Source organism: Globicephala melas, chromosome 3 (genome assembly GCF_963455315.2).
Source record: "Globicephala melas chromosome 3, mGloMel1.2, whole genome shotgun sequence".
NCBI classification, from domain to species: Eukaryota; Metazoa; Chordata; class Mammalia; order Artiodactyla; family Delphinidae; genus Globicephala; species Globicephala melas.
In genome coordinates, this window is record NC_083316.1 from 120,094,611 (window position 1) to 120,114,344 (window position 19,734).

The 19,734-nt window shown below is 39.3% G+C and overlaps 1 protein-coding gene across 2 annotated transcripts in view; it reads right to left on the reverse strand.

Moving 5' to 3' along the window:
- The window catches only part of NR3C1 (nuclear receptor subfamily 3 group C member 1), a 669,693-nt gene that overhangs the window by 644,936 nt on the left and 5,023 nt on the right, over window positions 1-19,734 (reverse strand). The window contains exon 2 of one of the 2 annotated variants that reach the window (XM_060296390.2): window positions 9,681-9,848. The exons of the other annotated variant lie outside the window; for it this stretch is intronic. The gene's annotated coding sequence lies outside the window, so the exon portion shown is untranslated. The remainder of the gene's footprint in view (window positions 1-9,680; window positions 9,849-19,734) is intronic. 2 annotated transcript variants of the gene reach the window in all.

A 19,734-nucleotide genomic window follows, 5' to 3' on the forward strand; every position in this document is an offset into this window, starting at 1 on the left:
CATGGCCCTGCAATAAACCTGTCTCTGCTCTAGACCCTGACATTTCGGTCTGTTGGTGCATCGGGCACACGAACTTGCATTCAGTAACGGTACCTGTGATAAGAGCTTCAAAGAAGAAGTACAGATTACAAAGGGGATGGGGGGAGGACACTGAATCTGGTCTGAGAGAATCATGAAAACTTTAAAAGGAAGTACAAATGGCCAAATTGAGGCCTGTAGGAGCTAGCCAGCGAAGAAAAAAGTTGAGCTTCAGGGAAGTGGAGGGGATGGACTGTTGAATGCCCTGATGGGGTTTGAGGACCGAAAATATGGGCAGTGTGCCTGTGCCATGTGGTTGAGTGGAGACTCTAGGTGGGAAGGCCTCAGATGAGGAAGGGTCTGGAGGGCCACTTGTGGGAGTTTGAACTTGATCCTTAGCGTAATAAGAGGCCCCTGAGGGGTTTTAAGTCAGGAAATGATTGGATACTATTTGCATTTTAAATGCTCCCATGGGCCGCAGTGTGGAGAATGGATAGAAGGGGTCTGGATCAGGCAGGTGATGGAGATGCAGAGAAGAGGCCTTAGGACACAGACCTGGGAGAGGTTTAGAAAGCAGGATTGCTGGCAGCAGTAAGCACTGCTTTCCCCTCCCTTCTCCCACTGTTAGGACAGAGTTCCTATGCTGCTCTCAGGAACCACTGGCTCTAAGAGGGAGGCTGAGGAGAAGGCCGTTGTGCTTGGGTCCACCCAGCAAAGAAGGTACCCAAACCCCTGGACCAGTTTTGGGGATGCAGAAGCTGGTGTTATTATTACTTATATGTCCATGTAGTGTGTGACCCAGCCATTAAACCGACTTCCTCCCAGATACTCCAAACCAAGAGGCAGGAATAAGTTCATGCATTACACAGTGTGGTTACAAATCCATGGTGTAGGGATGGATGCGTTTTGATGGCGGTTTGCTATAGACCACAGAATTGATAAATCCCACAAAATTTGAGAATGGAATATAAACCCAGCATATTTTAGATACCCAGACTGGTCTGTCAAAAGCAGAGGCAGAGGGGAAATGATAGTCTAAGAAGGGAAGCAGAGCTTCTGCGTGTGGGCCCAAGGGGAAGAATGGAATGGGGAAGGGTTATGAGTCCCCGGGGCTGAGAAAACTGGAATCCACAAACAAACAAACAATCAGACCCTGGACAGAGGAGACCCACAACCTCAGACCTGCCTCTGTCTGCCCCAGGCATTATGCTATCTTGTAGTTCAAAGATGAAGACTCAAACCAGAGAAGTTATGACCTGCTCAGGATTAGATGACCTCCTCTGACTTATTTCTTTTCCCCACATCAATGCTCACTGTCTCAGACCTCTGTCAGGGTGTCTGGCTGGAATCCTGCATCCCTGGCCTCAGCTAGAAGGTCAGCTGGATTTTGGCTAATCTTGTCGGGATCAGTGGAACTTGGCTCCAGCCATGAGTTGAGTTCACATCTCTCATTCCTCCGTGACTGGTGGGCTGCCCAAAACATCATCTTCACAAGGTGGTAGCAGGAGCCCAAGAGAGCAGACCTAGCACTGAAATGGGTAAAGCCTCTGTACACATCACAACTATTAACATTTCATTGGCCAAATAAAGTCATACAGCCAAGCTGACATCAAGGGGGTGGAAAATATACTCCAGCTGTAATCTCAGGAACTACACATGGTATAGTGTAGGGAGTGATGAAGTACTGGGAAGAATAATACAGTCTACAACAGTGCCTCACAAAAAGATTACATGGAAAAAACACATGCACAGGATATAAAATTGATTGTACAACTTGATCATAACTATGTAAAAATATTTTTTGCAAGTCAACAAAGAATAGAAATAAATAAGCAAAAATGAAAAAATGACTGGGAAAAAAAAAAGCAGAGGCAGAAAAGATGAGTTTCTACTTCAGGTATCAGATAAAATAAAATATTGTGTGGTCTTTTTCAGTCTAGGACTTCAGGGCTGCTGAGACAAAGTTTATTGTTTAAGTTCAGTTCCAAACTTGGTTTTGAAGTGAAATCACCATTTGCATGATCAAATTCACCAATCTGAGTAGCTGTTTTGGTGCTATATTGACACAAGTTCTCTAACATTTAAAGACTCATGGGGTTTTCTTTGTTTAAAGACAAGATTCAAAATGGTACAGGGTAGAAGGGGAAAATCCGGGTAAATGATTAACTGACTGGTTTGGCGACCTTGAAATGTGCCCTTGGATCATGGAATTGCATCCCATATTCTGTAACTAAGGAGATTTTGGAAGGTTTGGAGTCTGTGGCATAATAAAAATAATAGCTACCATGGACTGAAGACAGACACTGTGCTATGTGCTTTATAAGATCCAACTTATTTAATCTTTATATAAAATTTATAACATATATGCTTTTATTACACTAATTTTACCAAGACAAAATGAGAACTAGAAAGAATAATTGATTTGCCTAAGATCACAGCTAATAATTGGCAGGGTCAGGATTTGGCCTCAGGTCTAGGTCCAGGGTCTGCATCTAAATCACTACCTTTGCCCTGTGCATCTGTGAAAGGCAAAACAAAAATCCCACAAATTGTTCCTTAGTATTACTGCCAGAAGTTTTCTTCATTAGTAAAGTGGGGCCAGTTACAGGCAGCAGCTCATATTATTGTTTAATTTTTTCCCTTTTATTATACCAGTGGATTTCTTAATGATTTTTTAATTTTAAAAATTTTATCTTTTTTAGTTTGTACACTCATCTTAGGTTAAATAAAAGGTATTTAAACGCACTTGGCTTAGTTAAGGACTAACATGTTCTCATAACCATTATGATACAAACAGAAGATACTTGGAGATAGCCTTAACGAAACCCAGAGCCTTTGAGAGCCATTAACATGCATCATGTTAGTAGAAGAAATGGGGAGAATTAAAAATTCTGGAGAAATATGTCAATTTAGATGATGCTCTAAAAAGTTCAATTTTCCATTGAAAATTTTAATAAATTATTATTTTACCACAAATGTTTCTATTATGCCTGAAAAAAAAAGTGACAGGAATAAAAGGAAGAGGAAGCTGATTGACAGGTTCCCTGGAAACAAGTAGAAGGTGTATGTAGGGAGGGAGGGCGACGTGCTGAGGAGAGAGAGGTTGACATATTGGAAAAGGCATAGACTTTGGAAGCGACCTAGGTCCCAGATCAAATCTCAGCTCAGCCACTTAAGAACCTTGATCTTGGGCAAGTTTCTTACACTCTCCAAGCTTTAATCTTCTATAAAATCAAAGATTATAAATCTTCTATAAAATCTTGTATAAAATGGGAAAACGATACCTATTTAATAGGACACATGTGAAGGCTTTATGAGATAGCAGTAACATTATTGCTATTTGGTGATATTTTATTATGCAACAGTTATTACTTATATCAATCATAAAATAAAATGAAAACCGTAAAGTATCATTATCCCCATTCTATAGATGAGTGAAATGAGGCTTAAAGAGGCTACATTATTTGTTTAAGGTCACAGAGCTATTGAAGAAGGGACCTGTGGTTCACCTGTGTCTGTTGTGACTGCCAAGGCCAGGCTCCTCAATACTGTGTGATAAATTGCTTCAGTGTCACAGTCTGAGCTACCATTTAACAAACATTTTGTATGAGCCTGAGCTGAATGCTCTATGCACATTATTTCCATTAATGACAACTTGACAAGATAGGCTTTCTCATCCCCACTTCACAGATTAGTCAGTTTTGAGGCTAGGAAACTTCAGTCATTTGCCCAAGGTCACAGTGGTAGGTGGTGAACCTGAGCCTGAATCCAGACTTGTCTGATTTTAAAACTATGCCATTCTGTCTTCCATGACATGTCATTTAGAGCTAGGTAACTGTGGCCATATTGTAGGTGGTACTGGCGGTTTTTATTGAAATTCTTTTGTTATCTCATCAACTTCCAGCTCTACAGAATAGCTTGACACTAGTTGCAGTAGAACTGAGAAGGTGAGAAGATTCCTCTGGCTCTTTGAGGCCAAAATATCTCAGTTCTATCCTTCATTCTTTAGACCCAAAGAGTTTCCTTCTGTATCCTTTAAAGGTAGCCCAGCGTTAGGATCAGAATATCTGATTATAAAGAAGCATAAAATGCTGAAAAATCTGGTCAACACTTAGCATTCACAAAGTGTGGAATGAGTGTCAGTTTATACATTTTATGATTCTAGGCCCTTGTGGTGGAACCCAAAGGGAAGGCCTGATCCTTGCCTTGAAGAAACTTACATGCAGTATATTTATCGTCTGCTTGGGCATTCTCCACAAGATCACCTACAGTGGTACAGGAAAACATTGTTTTCAATAGGATTGATGTGCTAAAGGCCAGGGAGTGACTGCTGTAGAGGTATTTTGATACTTTATGTTATAGCATAAAGATGATCTTCTGTTCTGCTGGCTCATTGTATGGGCCTTCATAGGCACCAGGGGGTTAGGAAAGAAAACCTCCACAGTGTGTCATACGCTAAGGGCCACTGTCCTTACCAGGTCACTGTGAAATGGAAGATGTGTTGGATTGAGAGAGTGGAGGAGTGGGTCTTAGTCCCAGCCTGTCTCTAACCAGCTATGGGAACCTGGACAAATCACTTCCCCTCCTTGGGCTTTCGTTTTGCAGACAGCAAAATGAACTGATGACCCATTTGACTTCTCAGGTCACTTCGGAACTAATAAGGAATGTGAACTTGCTCCTTTCTTTTGTGAAGAGGCTCTTCCTGCCATTCATGTGAGGTTGGATCCCTGCAGAGAGCTGATAGTGAACATGTTCACATAACCTGAGTCTCCTAGCTCTTCCCTCCTACCCAAGCATACCCTCAGTTATTGTCTGCACCAACGTCAATGTGAGTAGGACTCTGCCTGATGTACTTAGTCACATGGGCAGCCTGCTTCAAAAGCAAACTATATTTGTCTAAATTAAAGTTTATCGGAAATTCTGTTCATCCTCTTTTTCACATAAGGGTCGTTGCTCATTTGTGACAAGCAGCAATTGCAAATAGAAGTGAATTTAAAAAGAGAATCGAAGTAGGAATAAGAAAAGCAAAATAACAGAAGCTCTTCTGTATTATCTCTCAAATGAAACTGATATCTTAGAGATGAGGTAATACAAGCTAATTTAAAATATTACTCGGAAAGAACAGGGAGTGTATAGCAAATCAAAAGCAAAATGAGAAGTTCTTTGGCATTCATAATAATCAAGCTTTGAGTAGGGGAAACAAAAGCCATTCAACAATTTGAAAAGAAGTGTTAAAAAACAGTTTCTTATCGCTGAAACATCTTTTTTATAACTCGAAATAATTATAAATACTTTGTATTTTTGACAAATGATTTCCTAAAATCATTTTGATTATCGGTGCCTAACAGGTGGAGGTTCACTGCTGGTCAGGCTCTTTGTCCTGTCATCAGACCCAGGACTCCTTCCATGCAGTATTCCCCATGCTTAATTATTTCTCAAGAACTAATCTACAAAGAGGTCAGACTCCCAACACAAAGGCTCATTTTATTCCCCATTTCCTAGTACTTGTGTCTGGGTTTTGAAATTATGTCATTTCAGCATAGATAGTGTCTATAAGCACTATATGAGTGGAGTTTGATTTGACCAGCCCACTTAATTGAGAGCATCTTAATAGCTGCTGATGACCACAGGCTTTGATAGATTCAATAATGGATGGATTGATTATACCATGTTAGAGTTAGAGTTTGTGAAAATTGCCCTAGATAAGAATATACCACCAATTCAAGCAGCTGAGAGATGTTCTGCAGATCCTGGTGGGTGACTTGGTTCTGATTCTGCCAGTATTGTAAATGATTTGTAGAGAAGAATCGACATCTGTTTAAAAAGCCTACAGACACTGTATTGTTAAGATGTCATCTATACTACTGAAGTCAGAGAATAAAATAAAACATGATTTGGAGAGATTGAGAGTACTATTGAAACTAAATAAGACTCACCATAGAAAGAAAATTAAAGCTCATAAGCTTGTGGATAAGAATCACAAACATAAATATTATTGTTTGGAAAAGCTAAAATTCACTAGTATAAATACTACTTTTTAGGAAATATGAGAAGGACTGAATTAAACAAAGATGTTTGATGTACCAGGATAGGAAATAGAGAGATAGAGTCTTTTGGTGAGACCAATAGAAGAGAATTGGGCTTCCCTGGTGGCGAAGTGGTTAAGAATCCGCCTGGCAATGCAGGGGACATGGGTTCGAGCCCTGGTCCAGGAAGATCCCACATGCTGCGTAGCAACTAAGCCCATGTGCCGCAACTACTGAGCCTGCACTCTAGAGCCCACGAGTCACAACTGCTGAACCCACATGTCACAACTACTAAAGCCCACGTGCCTAGAGCCCATGCTCTGCAACAAGAGAAGCCACCGCAATGAGAAGCCCGCGCACCTCAACGAAGAGTAGCTCCCACTTGCTGCAACTAGAGAAAGCCCACACGTAGCAACGAAGACCCAACACAGTCAAAAATAAAAAAGAGAGAGAGAGAATCATATTACCGTAGCAAAGACCCTTTTCACACTTGTCTACCTTTAATTGCTAGTTACAATCAAATAAGGCATTTGCAAATAAATGCCTTTACACTGGAATTCTCTGTCCTCTTTGAAGATTACTCTTTGAGACATAATTAAGCATGGGAAATACCACACGGAAAGACTTCTAGGTCCAATACTCTGTGTGTGTCAGTATGAAGTCTAAGAGAGTGAGTTCTACAGGTTGAGAGAGTATGTTAACATAGCATTTCCTAAAACCTAGATTCAAAGTGGCCATGCCACGTGGCTTGTGGGAACTTAGTTCCCTGACCAGGGATCGAACCTGCACCCTTGGCAGTGAAAGTGCTGAGTCCTAACCACTGGACTGCCAGGGAATTCCCAATAAAATTTTTTTGACCTGATCAACTTAGGTCAGTACAACCATGTGATAGTCAACAGATAGTAGGTAGACAAAACTTATCCTGAATCATGTACCAATGCAGGGATATCATTTCAGATTAAAACATGAATCATTTAGACTAAAAACCTCACTTTACTGTGGCCAGAGACTCACTTGAATGCAAATATTTTCCTAGGAATTTTGTAAGGTGGATTTAATTTTTTCTTTAAGAAACTAACTTCTAAGTCATATGTGGTTCATTATTTATTCCCCAAGCATTTGTTTTAATCATGCACATACTCTATGGTCACATCCACCATGAGAAGTTAATAGAAGAACTAAAACCATTGAGACCACATGAGAAGGAGTGGAGTACCCAGAGCCTTTCATAAATATTTATTGAGCATTCAACTGTGAGGCCTGCTTTCAATGATAATAGTGATGTGAAGATAAGTACCTCAGTACTCTGCATTAGTCAAATCACATCTGGAGAAATGTGTACAGTGTTATGTTTCTTGCTTTATGTGTCTGACCTGGGGGGTAAGAGATAACTGTTACCTGGGGGAAATGAAAGCAATCAGTGATAGTGAGCCTGAAAAAGAAGAGGTGTGGTGAAAATAAGGTAGTAACCTCAAACCCCATGAGGTCAGGGACCATCTCTGTTTTATTCTCCTATGCATCCTAGCGTAAAATAAATATTCAGCAATTATCTGTGGATTGGGGTTTTGCGGGGAAATCAAGTTAGAAAGGGGTTATCTATATTTAATACAGCTCAGAGAAGCAGAGGTAGGGGTAAAGACAGAATTATTTAGCTACAAATTCTGTCTTAATATAAGGAAGAACTTTTCAACACTGGTTCGTAAGAGTAGAGGCAGCTTATAAAGTTTATTAAAAGTAGAAATAAAAGTTCAAATAAATCCTGGTTAGTTATTATAATTTCGTTTTGGATGGAAGATTTAACTAAATAAGTGCCAATATTCTATAATAGTCTAATTTAGCTACCTGACAAGTTTTACATCAATTACCTTGACGGTTTATGAGAAAACATATCTGCACCTTTCTTTCAAATTTTCTTTTCAATGTATCTATGAAAATCAAGCCTGAGCACACACACAGAGAATCATGACTAAGACACTTGATTTGTATTTCAGCTGGTTCTCATTCTTAAGGGTGAAAATATGTCTTTGACAAATTCACAACAGAAATCCAGCCTCTATACCTAGCCATAAATACATGGGGTTAGGATGCTTATGCCACGTGGGTAGAAATACCTCTCAAAATTTAGCTAGTGCAGGGAGCTGACTCCCCTCCAAATGTGATTCACTTTTCAATTTTAACCCTCATTCTGATTTTCCACTGCTATCCTGTGTAGACTGACATTCAGAAGGCAAGCCAGGCCACGATGCCTTTTCTGCAATGCCAAGCCAACAGCCGAGTACCTTATGCTGCTCTCAGCCACTTCTGGAGAAGTAAAAAAGGTCCAGGGGTGCCACAACTCAACAAACAAAGGTGCAATTGCCAGCTGGACCTTGAAGAGTGGTGGGTGCAAAACAAGGAAGGAATTTGGTGAAGTGACCAAATTCTACAGTCCTAAATCTGATTGGTTAAGATTATACAGAATCCACCTTATTTTCATGACAGAAAGAAAGAGAAACCAGACCAGTTAATAAACACAGTTTCAATACACAGCAATCGAACACCTGCATGTTAAGTTATAAAGGCTAAGAAAATCTTTCTTAGAATTATTTTATGATTGTTTTATATCATTAAAAAATTAAACTAATGACCTAATTTTTTTTCCATTATGTTTACCTTAATAACTTTAAACATCAGGAGTTCTTAGTTATATGCTTGGTTATTTTTCTGTTTGAACTTAACATACAGGAATACATACTGGTTCAACCCATATCAATTATTGATATATAAGTAAAAACTCTCTGACTCTAGCCTAAAATATTTTAAGTGGTCCACATTTGAAGGAAACCTCTGACCCCACAAAGTGAGAATAATAACAATGACAACAACCACCACTGCAAACATACGAGCAATTATTATGAGTTAATGTGTTTTAGTTACCTCAGCAGGGTTGGTTTTATTCTTATGCCTACTCTTAAAATAAGAGAAGGAAGACATTGGGAAGTTAAGCAATTGACATAGGTCCCACAGCTACTAAGTGGTAGAGATGGGCTTTGAACCAACATCATCTGACTCTAGACTCCTTGCTCTTATCCTCTACCATCTCCCACCTGTCTATACTCATGAGAATGAAAGCACCAAGAAGATGATTTAGCATAGCCCTTGAATTACCGAAACAAGGACCAGACTAAGCCCCAGAGAAAGAATCAGATCACAAACACCCAATGACTACCAATAACAGATCACTTTCAACCTCCTCTAGGAGGAGGCTACTAAGGCCTGGCTACATGATGTCAAGTATTTAGATGTGTGGGTGCAATGATGGGTGCCTCTTTCCTGCTGCCTCTGACTCTCTGCTCACTAAGACTGGAAATCATCCACACAGCTTACTATCTATAATGATTAACCTGACTTTACTATTCCACTGTCTTCATCAACATAGTTTTACTATTCCACAAGACTCTTTCCCAGAAGAAAAAGTTGCAACACACTTTGTTGTTCACACCAAGAATTGAAAGACTGATCCATTTTTGAATGGAAAGCATCAAACAACAATTTACATCCCAAAGACTCTTTGAAATCCTTGTCTCAAATTTTTCACCCTGCTGTTTCTTCCAAAGCGTGATACTCACCCAACCCTCCCTGTTTCGGAACACCTACCTTCACCCAGACTTGAAAATCTCAGTAAATATCTCATCTTGGTCCATCTCCCTCTGAGATGCTATTAAAGTTCTGTTGAGGAGTGTTTTCTCTCATTGCACCAAGCAATAAACTCCGCTTTGTCAGCAAGTTGTGTTTTGTGTATTCAGTGGGGCCAGCATTCAGCACCTTCAAGGAGAAGTTGGTCACTCATTCCAGGAAAATTTCTTTGACACCCCTTCCCCACTCCAAAAGAAACCAGAAGCACTTAGGACTTGTTCAGCTGCTGCATATTCACAACATTTTGACACTGTTAGAATATTCACCATTTATCTTGTCATTGCCTAAGTTCAAGCAAAATTTAATACATAAATATCAGAGGATTCATGATGTGTCAACTCATTTTAATGTTAACTGTTTGCTTTTTGTTTAAAATTTCCAGGAGACTTCATTAAAAATCATGCTTTGTTTGCTTAAATGAATTATTGTGGGTAGAAATAGCATATTTGCTGGGGAAAAAAGGGAGAAAAAATTAACATTCTTACCCAGATGTCATCAAGAAAGTTTGATATACAAGGTAAACTGGTATGTTACAGAAAGGTTAACTTCTCAAAAATAATTCACTTTTTTGTTGTTACTTTTTTCATATGCATGATGCGACAAAGAATATTTGCAATGTGTATGCATAGTTTTAGAAATAATAATACAAGAAGCACCCATGTATTCACTACCCTGGTTAAAATACAGAATGTTACCAGGACAACAAATGGCCCTATTTTATGTTTTTTCAATTATTAAGGTTTCTAGATATATTTTTTAAAAGCATGTTTCTTAAACTTATTGTGTAATGACTATGTCAACTTTTTATTCTAGTGGTATCCCTACAGTCTGACTTAGGGTAACATGTTATCTGCTCTGAAAGGAGGTTGACAATAAATCTTCCAGATAAAAAAATCCTAGTAAAAACTAGGAAGAGTCTTGGCAGTTTACTCAATATAGATTTCTCCTTCTTTTCTTCCTTTGCCCACAATGAAATTGTTCTTGAATGCTTCCTAGCTCCCATGACAATTTGGACCAGTGCCCCCATGCCATTCAGAGCCCTATCTCCTCACTATCATTTACAGACTGGGGGGGGAGGGAGGGGTGCTGTGTGTTTGTCCCCAGCACCCCATAGTGCCTTGTACCAAGTACATGCTCAGCACATGTTAATTAAATGTAGGGCTGGCATTCTCAGCAGACAGTAAACCTTGGAGAAATCTTTATTGTTCTTTAACATTCTCTTTCACATCTTCCCTCTCCCCTTAGCTCTTCCTACCCTCTCACTGCCTGTGTCTTACGTATCTTCCCCTGGCATGCACCACAGGCTCTCCTTTCCCCTACTGATAGAGTGCAGAATAACAGATGGATAGCCCTGATATATTATGGCTTCTCTTCATTTTACTCTTCTTTTTTGATCATTTATTTTCTGTCAGGAATTTTCATTAGATTTTTTTAGTTTAAAAAGAAATCATATTATTTGTAAGAAATGAAATGGTTTAAACATATATAAATATCCCTCCTCCAATCATACCTTCTGAATAACCAATGTTAATAGCTTAGGATATTCCAGTCTTTTATCAATGTCCTCAAAACTACATACACATCTCTCTCCCTCTCCCTCTCTCTCTCTCTCTCTCTCTCTCTCTCTCCATAGACACAGAAGAATTTCCCCCAACTTCCCATGCTGCCCTCAGAAGGAACTGTATTATACACATGATTCTGAAGAGTTATTTTTTCACTTAACAATAAATCATGAATTGTGGATATGAGTCAAACTTGATTTCTTTAATGGCTACTATTAATAGCCTATAGTATAGATGTGCTATAATATATTCAACTATTTTTAAGTGGACATTTGGTTTTCAGTTCTTTGCCATTTCAAATAATGCTGCAATAAATATTCTTGTGTGTGTGCATACTTGCACATGCATGCACATGTATCTGTAAATTTCCTATCATTTGCTCCATAAACTTCCAGAGATAACAGAAATAAGAAATTGTTGGGACTCCTTTTCATTGAAGTTCTTTATTCAGGACAAAATAAGATCCCTAATACGGAGATAAGGCATTTCAACTCATTTCTAAGAGAACATGAAATTTTGCTATAATATAAGCTGAAATGAGACTTTAAAGTTTCTAATTTCACCTTGTGGTACTGGGCACCCCATCAAAGAAAAGTAATCAAAATGAAAACAAAAGCTTTCTTTTCAAGGAAAATATAAATAGAGACACAGAATGAGTTGGATGGCAACTGTTCCTTGTTGAAAAATATTGTTTTACTACAAAATAAATGAAACATTTAATGTTCCAGTTCCATTGGGAATGATGTATGTTTTAAGGCACAATTCCTCTTGCTAATCACAAACTCAGATGCCTTGGATCTTCGTGACACAGGAGGAGAGATTTCAAACATCCAGCTGCCTAGCAGAAAGTCTATAACTGGAGTGGAAAGAGGGCAGATAATGTATAGCTCTTACTCCATAAAAGGAAAGCCCACAGGGAATGCAGAAATTGTTTGTCCTATATTCAAAACGTTTGTGTGTTTTCTTAAAACTTGTTTGGGAACTAAAATTTGAAGCATAATGTATGCTTATGAAAAATACTCATAATGGGAACATTTCCTTTTAGACTATTATAGAATTACACCATTCTGTACCCCCCATCTTATTTACTCACCATATAAAAATGACAACCTGCGTATTTTAACAATTCGTTCCTTCAATTTTCAAAGATGAAGCCTTCTTATAACCCCCATGCTACGGTATATAGCATATACGCAAATATAGTTTCTTCCTACCCTCCGCCTTACCCTGACTTCAGTGAGGAAATAATGGAATATAATGCAGTGTGATGAGTGCTGTAATGGGGAAGTCCAGGGGCCCTGAAAAGAGCTATCTGGCCTTGACTTGGGGTCAGGGAAGACCTTGTGGGTCAGAGACGTCTAAGTGAGGGACAAGTTATAGTTGGATGAAAATTGTTCCAGGCAGAGGATACAGCCTCAAAAATCAAGGAGTAATAAAGAACACAAAGTCATTAAGGCATTAGAAGATGCTTAAATGATGGAGCATGGTAAATGAGGGGTGACGAGGATGAGAGAGATCAGGCTAGGAAGAAAGGACAGGATGGGATTGTTGCTTCTGTAAGACCATGCCAGGTGCAGTAAGAGCTGGGCAAGAACAGGAACCTGGAGAAAATGAGGAGGCTGTTGCCAATTTTTCAGGTGAGATGATAATGACCTGCACTAGGGAAATGGTAGTGGAGATGGGGAATAAGAGATGGAATCAATTTTCCAAGCTTAAGCTGGGAGTCTCATTTATTTGGAAGTAGATCATCTGATAGTCCTGGACTTGGTTTGATGACAATTTCTTTTCTGAAAAAGTAGAGGAAGCAAGAAGGGACACTGATTTTTGGATTTAATTTTAACCAATATGGAAGAAACACTTGATGCTATGCTGGCTACTCCTATGCAAAAGTCTAGTGGTTTAGCTGACTAACCAGCCAGCCAAAAAAGCTAGCTGAGACTTAATAAGCATGATTAGAAAACTAACCAGAAATATAGGATTTCCTCTATTATGAAGTAACTCCAGTTCTAGAAGTTTGTATATAAGTCTGTTTCTTTTTCTTATGTTCAAAATAAAACTATACATTGCTATTTGTTGTTGGAGCTCAGAAATGAAATTTTTTGTGTGACCTTTTTTTCTATTCAGGAAGATTAATAAATGCCATTTTGAGGTGCCATTTTTTTAAAAAAAGGGAAATCGGCCAAATGAAGTGTGTCTGGAACACAGCAATCATGAACATAAAGCATGCCGTCCGTTAAAATATTTTTGAGCATGGACTGTGACCAAGGCGCTGTTTTAGGAGATGAAGACATGATGGTAAACAGAGCCCGTTCTGTCCTCAAGGAACCATATGGGGATCAGTTAAAGAAAGTGGAGGCTGGAGAAGAGACAAGCATAGGAGTTGGCTTCATGGAGCTGAAATGCTGTCAGTAGGAACACGGACCCAATTTATTCTGTAGTACTTAAAAATTAAATTAAGGCCAATGAGTAGAGTCTGCGAGAGAAGGATTCCAAGAAATTCTGGGTGCCTGGTTGTGAGATAAATGGTCTGAGGTGATGTGGTAGTGGGCTCTTCCTTTTTAACTAGCTGGATGCTGCATTTGACCTGAATTGTTTCAATTAAACTTTAAACTGCTCTATAAGTACAAATATTAACCCCATTTTACATATAAGGCAGCTGAAGGTCAGAAATCCTGCAGTTCGAACACAGAAGAGCAGAGATATGACTGACTATGCTCCTCTCTATTATGAAACCCACCACCTCCCCATTAATAGAAAGGCTGAAGAGATGGCTGTCAAAAGATTTCTCTAAGAGAGGGTGAACTACAGGGATGTAAGGGTCCTCCTAAGCCTCACATTCAAGTATTCTAGATATTTCTAGAATATGAGATACAGGTACGAAAAATATGCTTCAGATGACAAAATTATCGAGAAAGAGAACAGATTAGTAGTTGCATGGGTCAGGGGATGTGTGGTAGGTGGATGTGGTTACAAAAAGGATCCTTGTGGTGATGGAACACTTCCGTATCTTGAGTGTAGTGGTGGTCACAAGCATCTACACGTGATGAAACTACATAGAACTAAATACACACACACACACACACACACACACACACACACATGCATGCATGTGAAACTGGCAAATCAAAATGAGGTTGATGGATGTTAATTTCCTAGTTGTGATATTGGGTAATTAAGCAAGAGTTACTATTGAGGGAGACTACACAAGGGGACAGGTGATCACTGTATTATTTCTTGCATGTGAATCTATAATTATCTCAAAATAAAAAGTTAAAAACATATGTGATTCAATCACATGAAAATGACTATGCCAACACTGACTGTTGTCCTTCCCCTCCACTCCCTCTCTACCCCATGCTCCTCCAGTGGGGGCAAACCTGGTGTTACTGCAGAATGCACTCCCTCTTTATTCCTGGGATCAAGTCTGACTTAAGACATTTACCCCCAAGTTTCTGTGTACTGAAGACATTAATAATTCCTCTTACTGCTTTTATTTGCATTCCTCAACAACATTCAGGAAAGTGTTCTCTGGAAAATGCATGCTGGAGGATGACAAAAGTTCCCATATTTGTTGATTTTAGTTCATAGAAACAGTGAGGGTAATGGAACTCAGGAGGAAAAATCTGCATGATCAAATGATTAAATTAGATCATTTCAGCATTTTATAAATACAGAATTTGGGTGTATCTTGAATATTATCTCCAAATAAGATTGACTCAGTTGTCCAACTTTCCAAAAAGCATTTGGAGGAATGCTACCTTGTAATTTTAACCCTCTTATTGAAAATCAATACATCTACATTATTTTAAAAAAAACAGAAAGTATAAAATCACCTATAATGCCACCACTCAAATATACATATCAACTTTTCTCCAGTGCTCTTGTCCTTCTTAATCAGGACACTTGATTATAAATGGCACTCATTGGGGCTTCCCTGGTGGCGCAGTGGTTGAGAATCTGCCTGCTAATGCAGGGGACACGGGTTCGAGCCCTGGTCTGGGAGGATCCCACATGCCGCGAAGCAACTAGGCCCGTGAGCCACAACTACTGAGCCTGCGCGTCTGGAGCCTGTACTCTGCAACAAGAGAGGCCACGACAGTGAGAGGCCTGCGCACCGCGATGAAGAGTGGCCCCCGCTTGCCACAACTAGAAAAAGCCCTCACACAGAAAGGAAGACCCAACACAGCAAAAATAAATTAATTAATTAATAAACTCCTACCCCCCCCCAAAATAAAATAAATGGCACTCACTGAGACTTTGCAAGCTTCAGGTACAACCAGAAATGGGGACTGCAGTGCTGTACTTAGGACTCATCCTGAGGTTTTCCAACTCTTGGCCCGTTTGCTTTTATGCTGCTTCCATCTTTAGGCAGGTTTTTCCCTCTTGGTGGCAAAAACGGCTGCAGCAGGTCCTGACTTCTATCTCATGTTTAGGCAATCTTAGATGGAAAGAGAACTTCTCCTTCTTCATGACTCTAATAAAGGTCCCCCAACGGGGTCTAATTAACTTGACTGGGCTAAGAGGCTATTTCTGAACCAATGGCTAACCAAAGAGGTAGATTGTGCTCGGCGCCAGGTCTGGGTCATGGGCATGAAATCAGGGCAGGTGATTAGGGTATGAGATCAGAGTGCATTTACCATTCTAATTCTGTTTTAGTAATCACTAAATCACAGTAATCACTGAAGCACCTGTAGATCAACAGGTTTACCCCGTTTTCTCGTCTTTTTTGCTCTGATTCCAGTGTGGCAAGAATTTCACGTTAAATAAAAAGAAAAAAATGCAAATAAATCTAAGACAACTCTTGTCAAGCTAACATCTACTTAGTACAATCAATCATTATGGTTGTGGGGATAATATAGCTTCTCACATGCTGAGACTAAGAAACAGCACTAGCTATTAGTTCTGAGAGTACATAAGACATTAACAAAAAAGGAGATTGAAAAAGACTATATATAAGAGATATGACTGTGCAGCTCCATGTTTTACAAACTCTGCGTCATGATTTATTTGTGGGTCATGAAATCAATTTCGAGCATCATGACAAATTTAAGAAAAGGAAAGAGCATAGAACATATGAAAGTGCAACACACATGGTGCAGTTAACTGCTTCATAAAACTTTGGTTACAATTTATGTGTGGGTGTGCACAGGCATGGACACACTCTGGGTCACAAGTCAAAATGTATTTCACCATAGGTCGAGTTAAATGAAATCACCTTGTGACTGGTATAATTGGAGTTGGTATCTAAAATGTTCAAGAGGAAAGTCCATTTAATATCTTCTGCATTGAGCATGAGTCACCACTGAACGAGCAGCTCTTCAACATTCAAATCCCATATAGTTTAAGAGGGTCAATGATTTGCATTGTGCTGGGATCACCTGGTTTAGATTAGAACAATTCTCACCGGGCTTAGAATGAATCTCAACAGACCTACATGAGTCTTCATTGCCATTTTTGCTAACTGTCCTCGGTAAATATTAGAGTCTCCAAAGAACACTGATCAAGGTATGTCACCTTTCCTTTAAAATAAACACATCTCTATTTCCCAACTAAGAGTAATGTCAACATAACTGAAAACTTCAAGGAAATTTTGAACTGTTCTTATCGAATATTTTACATATTATCTAATATCGTTATGCTCTGATAATTTCTTTCAGTGACTTGTTAATTTTATGTTTTTACACAGAAATGTTTATAATTCTAGTGGAGCCTGAGTAGTTTGTTTAAAAGGACCTCCTTTCTACCCGATCAACGCATACGAAAGTGGCAGTTCCTTAAGAGCCCTCCCATAATCATTTCCCACTCCCACTCTAAAAATAAACATCTATTTTTTTCAATCTGTTGTAAACTTCTATATACACAAGCTTATGACATCACCTTACAACCAGATTCCCATTTGTAACTTGCCTCCCCTTCCTCATAAGGAAACTCTGTAGCAGCCACTCTCATATTTCTTCAGAATCCCAGTGACTCAGCACAGGGTCAGATCTGCCTTTTCTCAATTTCTGGCACCCTTCAAAAGATGTTTCAGGTAACAAATGAAGTTGAAATGGGTCAACATTTCTTCCCCCCACCTGCTCAAGGACAATGATTTCAAAATCCTTATCGCTAGGTTTTCAAAGGCCAGGCCTGTAACACCAAATTCTCAAAAGAGGGTCTCCACTTGAAGTCCCTTAAGTCAAACAAGTCTAAATATAAACTCTTTTTCTATCCCCTAGAACTGCTATTTTCTCCTCCTGACTTCCTGTGTCTATTAGAATCCACTGTTTTCCCAATGTACCCGGACTCAAAACTTCAAGAGCACCTTGGATTCCTTCTTTGGTCCTCATCTTACATATGCAATCACCATGAAGGTTTAATATCATTGAACCATGTGTAAATCTGCCTTGCTGGGCTCTAACCCTACTCCACAGTTTCATTCTGTCCAGGAAGGCATCCAGAGAGTGTCACTTGATTGACCAATTGATGAGGCCAGAAATAACTGCAGCGTGGCATCATGTTAGGAATAGTTTTCTACTTCTAGCTTAAAATAAACCTAAAACATAATAGGAGCTTATTGGGAAAGGCAAATGGTTTTAGCATTTTCCGTTATTTTTTTAAACAAAGATAATCCTCCTTCTTAGTACCCTAATCATTAAACAGCCATTCCCAAATTATATATATATGTGTGTGGGTGTATGTATGTATGTGTGTATATACATATAAACTTGTGTATGATTATATTATTTCATTTCACATTTAAGCTCCTTCCGCAATCCTGAATGTTCAGGGGTACTGGATAAAACCAAAGCAGGACCCATAATTTCCCTTCTATTTCTTTTTGGCCATGCCACGCAGCTTGTGGGGTCTTAGTTTCTTGATCAGGAATCGAACCCGGGCCCTCGGCAGTGAAAGCACAGAGTTCTAACCACTGGACCACCGGGGAATTCCCTTTTTTTTTTTTTTTTCTAATTCTTCTTTAAATGAGCCACCTTTCATTTCCCTTTTCTACAACTGGAAAAACAACAAATGTATTTTATGTCAGTGAGGGCAAACAGGTTTCATTTTCCTCATCAGCTAAGATTGCTAATTGCTACCTGGAGTGCTATGTCAGGAAGGATTGGTGGTCACAACCAGGTTCTGCCAGAAAGAGTGCGGTGGTCAATTAGTGAGGTCTGCTTTTGCCTTGAGAAGGACAGCTGATGACTTGCATGTCATCCTGGGTCGAAACAAGAATCAAGGTCAATCTTAAAGCAGACAGAAGAGTTTGGCATCTGCATGGCATCATTTGAATGGTGGGTTATTAGGGCTTTGGGCACAAAAGTAGCTATTTTGCCATCGTCACAATACTGAAAATCCAGGATTAGAAATTCATGAAGACTTTTTGAGAACTTTTACTATGAAAAAAATTGGGGGGAAGGTTGCACTTTCTACATACTATGTACATACTACAATTGTTTTCCTTATTCTGGGAAAGAGAATGAGCTTAAGCCATTATCCGTAAACATCTAAAAAGGGAATAGTCTATCAGACTGCTTTTCAATAGCAGTGAATGAAAGAAATGGTCTTTTGTATTGAAATATGGGATAAATTTATTAGAAGGAGAGAGTCAGGAGGATGAACTGAGTGGGCAGAGAGAAATGAAGGGGAAATCAATTGGTAACAATAGTCTTTTTTTGCTTCTTAAAACATAACCCCCCACCCCCTCAAAAAACTTTTAAAAAGTACAAGAAAAAAGGCAAACAAAGTAAAGAAAATTTTTTAAAGAGAAAGAAAAAATAACAATCCTGGTAAGACTCATCCCTAATATTCTCTGCAAAGACTACAACCCTCTTGCCTTTTTCCCTTATAGGCAGCAGCAGGCGTATCCAAAAAGCACAAACTTGTTGAATTCTATTCTAAGTAGAAATGGTTTTGCATCAGCTAAAAGGCAGCAGGGATTTAGGCCCTTTAGATTGTGGTGATGACAGCAATAAATATAACGGCAACCACCTGTCATGTGTGCCACGTCTCAGCTCTGCATGAACTGTGAGCACAGGATCTCATGTTAGTCCTCACCCAATCCTTGAGGGGTCGCTCTTATTATCCCTGATGCACAGCTGGACTTCAGCAAGTCCACTTAAAGTCACACAAGGAGTGAATGACAGTGACAGAGCCAGACTTTGAACCCAAGTCTGTCTAAGGTCAAAGCTTATTCCTCCTCCTTCCCTTCCCCATGTCCTCTTCTAGCTCTTTGCAGGGTCTAGGTAACTGTCCATATCAGTTCTGGGGCTCAGACAAGACGATTTACACATGTCTGACATATGAGAAAGAGAGAGCGTTAAAACTCCACAGCATGAAAAGTGATTTTCTTATTGTTTATACTTGGATGAGACCCTCTGGACTAAAATTCTCTCATTTCCGCACTTTGTGTGGCTACATAAATTGTTCCAAAATGGAATTCATGTGACATTTACATAGCAACATTAACTCTG